Consider the following 6,000-nt stretch of genomic DNA (forward strand, 5'->3'; position numbering starts at 1 on the left):
CTCAATGTATTTAAGGGAAGGAAGGGAGGGAGGGAAGGAGGGAGGAAGGGAAGGAAGGGAGGGAGGGAGGGAGCTAGACCTTTGACGCCCAGGCTGCTCCTGTTTCTACGAGGCCACCCCACCTCTCATGCTTGCAGCTGTGGGAAGAGACAAGCCTGGCTCAGGGTTAATCTCGTCCCGTTTGTTTTCCCGGCTCCAACACAGCAGTGTTGCCACCGCCCTCGGAACACAAGTCTTCGGAAATGTGGCCAGTGAACCCTCTGAGGTTCTTACCAAGTTCCAGAACGGCTGACAGACACACTGAGGGAGAGTGGCTGAAGCACGGCCTGTCTGGAGACCCGCAGGGCGAGAATGAAGAAGAGTGCTCAGCGCTAACCCCGGAAGAGGAAACACCTGTAGTGTCAGCCGCAGCCGGAGCCCTTGGCCTGCCTCCCTGCGGGCCTGAGCGAGGCAGGTGGGACGGCGTGGAGTGGGGCTCCCAGAGGAGAGTGGCAGGGAGTTTTTCAAGAAATGCCAACTCCCAGGGCACACCACAGCCTTCAGGAAGGCCCGGCCTCCCCCCCACGCCTCACCTCTAGGGCAGAAAGCAGCCAGGTGCACGCCAAGTTCAACTTCAGTGGCCCCTTCAACAAACCACTTCTGGTTTTCAACAGTTTGGTCTAGGACACAATGCGGGCTGTCACACAAAGATGATTCTACTACAACACCCAGCACGGGGCACTTCGCCCCTGGGGCGCCCGCCTGGAGCGAGAGCAAAGCCAATGCCCCAGCGGATTGGGGAATCGGAGAAAGAAGCTGCCAGCACCGCAGACAAGCCCGCACCTTCCAGTCCTGTCAGCAAGGGAATGCCAGAGGCTGTAGCTTACATCACAGCAAGCACGCCTCTGACCAGCATTTGCGTGAGAACCCAGTATTCCCGAAAGAGCTGTACTTCAGCTTCAAACCCAGTTAGGAATTCCTGTCCCACAGCCCCGTGCCGCTTCGCCAGGCGAGCAAATGCCAGTTCCGCCACACGCGCAGGGTTGAAGCTCTTGCCTCGTGGTTACGGCCTGCGAAATGTTGCAGAAATAGTTTCTGCGGACAAAAGAGATAAAAGAGTTAATCTTTACATAATTCTTCAAGACACGGAGGGTGAGAGGATCAGTCTGAACACACTCCCTCTTCCTAAGGGCGTTGCGGAGCCCATGGCTCAGCACACCGCAGGTGGGAAGTAGCCAGTCTCACAGGCCCCGTGGGAGACCCACAGGCCCTCCTTAGACACTGACATTATTTCCTCCAAATAGGAACAACGTACAGGCACGGCTCTAGGACAGACTGGGAAGGAATGGCTTTCACTCCCTTGAAATCTATTTCATCTCACAATCTATTCCTCACATAAAACCTGATTTTACAAAATTCACCCTATTAACATGCATGTCTTTCCCACTCTATTTCACTTAAAAAAAAAAAAAAAAAAGGCTTTGATCCACTACCCACTAACTGGTCAGGACCTAGGTTTATAAAAGCGCTGATCTGGCCGGGCCGGTGTGCTCAGCTGAGCATCAACCTGTGAACCAGGAGGACAGTTTAATTCCCGATCACCGCATGTACCTGGATTGCAGGTTCAATCCCCAGTTGGGGCACATGCAGGAGGCAATCAATCAATGTTTCTCTCTCTCAAAATCAATTTAAAAAATCTTTAAAGTCCCAACCAAATATTTTATTAAAAACTATTTTTTAATTAAAATTATTGGGGTGACATTGATCAACATGAACATATAGGACCCAGGTGTGGGTTTCTGTGACAAGATCTGTATGCTGCACCGTGCGCTCACCGCCCAGACAGATGTGTCACCTTACATTAGGCCGCCTTCTCCCCCTCCCCGCTCCCCTCTGGCGACCACCACACTGCTGTTCCTGTTCACAAGTTAGTTTTATATCCCACATGAGTGAAATCATGTGGTTCCTCGCTTTCTGACTTATTTCACTCAGTACAATGTTCTCAAGGTCCACCCATGTTGTAAATGGTGTGATTCCATCCTTTATGGCTGAGTAGTGTTCCATTGTGTATGGACCACATCTTCTTCACCCAGTCCTCTACCACAGGCCGCTGTGGTTGTTTCCATGTCTTAGCCACTGTGAATAATGCTGGAATGAGCATAGGGGTGCATATGTCTTTGTGAATACATAATTCCCAAGTGATATCTTAAAGGAAAAGCTGTCCAGTGTTCTAACTACAAGATAGATGTAACATTTAAACATGCTGTATCTCAGAAAGGCTTTAAACCTTCCCTCCATCCCCAAATTTATTTACCACACTCCCCCCGGGAAGGTGTCCTCTCCTACTGAGTTCTCAGCAGTGTCCCACAAATCCCCTCTCTCTCTGCTAGGAGGCCCCGGGCTCAGAGGGTTCGAGGAGACACAGGGGTTGGGCCCCTTATAGTTGCCAATTCTTAAAGCAGGGAGACAAAATCCGTGACTGAAGACTGAGAATAACCTGCTCTTTAAGCAGGTACTTGGGTAATTCACAATTACTCAGTTCAGTACTTAACCATTTTATTAAGATAAAATTTTAAAAAATGTATTTTTATTGATTTCAGAGAGGGAGAGGTAGAAACATCGATGATGAGATAATCTCGGTCAGTTGCCTCCTGCACGCCCCCTCCTGGGGGTTAAGCTTGCAACCTGGGCACGTGCCCTGACTGGGAATCGACAACCTCTTGGTGCATGGGCAGATACTCAGCACTGAGCTATACACCTGCTCTGCAAGGTATTTTGTAACATTCCACAATGGCGTTCCCATGCCTACTGAAATGTCTATTTATAAAGGAGTCTTACTGCAGGTATGTGCCAGAGGACCCATCTTGTTTAGTCAGATATTAATATGATGGTGGTTTTGTTTTTGTGATATGAGCTTGTATTGTTATTATAAAATTATTTCAAATGTTGGAACCAGGCAATTAGGTTCAGCTGCTACTAACTTTATTAAATTTTGCTGATTTGTGTAGAAATTTACCTCATATATTGAGGTCATGACATTTTAGTTAAAATTGTATTTTTCTCTTTAATTTCCATGCAGTGTACAAAAACAGAGATTGGATTATAAATGTTCCACTGTATATGTAGCTTGGTTAATTTATTAACAATTCAATAAATGACTGCTTTATAGTGGAAGACTCATTTGTAGGTTTCCCTTTTGCCGTTTCCATCTTAGTGATTTTTTAATTAAATCTTTATTGTTCAGATTATTACATTTGTTCCTCTTTTTTCCCCCCATAACTCCCCTCCTTCCAGCTCCCACCCCACCCTCCACCCTCACTCCCCACCCACTGTGTTCATCCATAGGTGCATGATTTTTGTCCAGTCACTTCCCGCATCTCCCACACCCCTTTTCCCCCCAAGAATAGTCAGTCTATTCCCTTTCTATGTCCCTGATTCTATTATAATCACCAGTTCATTATGTACATCAGGTTATTTATTCACTTGATTCTTAGATTCATTTGTTGATAGATGCATGTTTGTTGTTCATAATTTGTATCTTTACCTTTTTCTTCTTCTTCCTCTTCTTAAAGGATACCTTTCAGCATTTCATATAATACTGGTTTGGCGGTGATGAACTCCTTTAGCTTTTCCTTATCTGTGAAGCTCTTTATTTGACCTTCAATTCTGAATGATAGCTTTGCTGGATAAAGTAATCTTGGTTGTAGGTTCTTGGTATTCAGCACTTTGAATATTTCTTGCCATTCCCTTCTGGCCTGCAAAGTTTCTGTTGAGAAATCAGCTGACAGTCGTATGGGTATTCCCTTGTAGGTAATTGAGCCTCTTTCTCTTGCTGCTTTTAAGATTTTCTCTTTGTCTTTTGCTCTTGGCATTTTAATGATGATGTGTCTTGGTGTGGTCCTCTTTGGATTCCTTTTGTTTGGGGTTCTCTGCGCTTCTTGGACCTGTAAGTCCATTTCTTTCTCCAGATGGGGGAAGTTTTCTGCCATTATTTCTTGAAATAGGTTTTCAATATCTTGCTGTCTCTCATCTTCTGGCACTCCAATAATTCTGATATTAGACCGCTTAAAGCTGTCCCAGAGGCTCCTTACACTATCTTCACACTTTCGGATTCTTTTTTCATTTTGCTTTTCCAATTGGGTGTTTTTTGTCGAATCTTTGGTTTGATTATTGTGCTCCTCTGGTCTGCTATTGGGTATAATATTCTTTATTTCAGTCCGTGTATGCTTACTTTCTAATTTCTTTATCGTAGCATCGAGGGTCTCATTAGTTTTCGTGAGGTTCTGCACAAATTTATGGCAAGCCCTCAAAATTGCGATTCTTAGCTCCATATCCTCCATTTCTGTCATGTTTTTTTGTCTCCGCATCTTTTACGCTTTCTTGGTGCACCCCCTTGTGGTCTCTGTGCGCAGTCTTGTTCTAGCCAAGCCTTAATTGTTGTAGTTAACACTAGAGGGGTTTGACCACCAGGCCGACTGGCTATAGGAATCAGCTGTATGGAAAACGTCTGCCTTCTGGGGAGGCGCTAATCCAGCCTTTGCCTGAGGCGATCGGCAAATGGCTGTGCGCAGGGTTTGGGCGGGGCGGGATCAACAGGGCGGGCGGAGGGAGCAGTTATGGCCACGCTCAGTCCCGTTCCCAGAGGCTCTGCTTCTCAGAACCCCGGCAGCCGCTGCAAACTTCGGAGAGAAAGCTGCCCTCAGGTTCCAACTGATGCCGGATAATCCCGCTTCTCCCGTTTGAGTCTGGGTCCCTAGAGACTCGCCCGGATCTGGAGCCCAGAGTCTGAGACTCACTCCCGACAGAAAACGACAACCGCGCCCTCAGCCCGCTTTGCTCGCGCACCTCGGTACCTTTGTATTTTCCACACTGCGCCGCCTCTGAGCCTCGATTTGCTGTTTTCTTTCCTTCTAGTTGTAGAGTCTCTCTTCAGCCAGCCTTCCTGTGGTTCTGGGTGATGTCCGTTCAGTCTTTTAGTTGTATTTTTGAAATGGTTGTTTGCGGCAGCGGTCTCCGGTGTTTACCTACGCCGCCATCTTGGTCTCCTCCCATCTTAGTGATTTTTTTTCCTTTTTTTGTCATCTTAGTGATTCTTAAAGTGGCCTCAAAAAAAGGCAGTATGGAAATGTTTTCTTTGCCCTCAAACATGTAAAATACATCTGGAAGAATAAATTCACATCAGTTCATGGATTTCCTCCCTGGAGGAAATGATCCAAATTCAGTGTCAAGATTGGAGTTTGTACTCATAGGCTTGCAGAATCTTGTGTGGAATTTGAGATATTTTGTTTGCAAGCAGTTGGGGAAACAATGGATTCAGACGCTTGTGTTAAGTTCCAATTTTAGATATCTCTCTCCCTCATTAACAATAAAAAATGTTTTGTGCTTCTTAAAATAAAAGTGTCTTACTGACTTGGATTTTTGGGGACCACAGCCCTAATAATCTTATTTAAATGAGTACTTCCCCACGTCCCATTCAATTCTGTCTTTTCATTTCCCCTCAGGAAACAGATCAAGTGCAAATGAAACCTTGTTTCAGTCACATTTTGGGAGATAAAGACTCTTACACAGCTTATTTTTCAATTACCTTTTGACTTGGATGCTATAAGAACAAAGTTATTTGGACTCACCACCCGTACAACTAACCAGGGATCTTGTCCTCTGCCGTTCTGCTGACTATCCACTGGAGCACAGTCCAACACCAGCCAAGGCATTCAGAATCACATAGTTAACTTTTCTAGTTTGAAAATGTCCACTTTATTCCATAGAACACTGAACTGGAGATCATTTACATCTGAGGAAGAGGGCCCACAAAACTGACCTATGGGTAAAACACCACCTCTAAGAAATGTCATCCCATTCTACACACTTCCAGGCCCCCTAGACAAGTGTATCACAATGCAAAAGTATGGGGATCACCTCTACATTTTACATAAGACAAAGGGGAAGTGTCAATAAACTTCAGAGAGTAGTAAATTCACCTGTCCTTTAAAATACAAGTATGCCATTGTTGCAAAGCCATAG

The sequence above is a fragment of the Myotis yumanensis genome, unplaced genomic scaffold (assembly GCF_028538775.1).
Source record: "Myotis yumanensis isolate MYYU_CA2020_CCGP unplaced genomic scaffold, mMyoYum1.0.hap1 SCAF_11, whole genome shotgun sequence".
NCBI lineage: Eukaryota > Metazoa > Chordata > Mammalia > Chiroptera > Vespertilionidae > Myotis > Myotis yumanensis.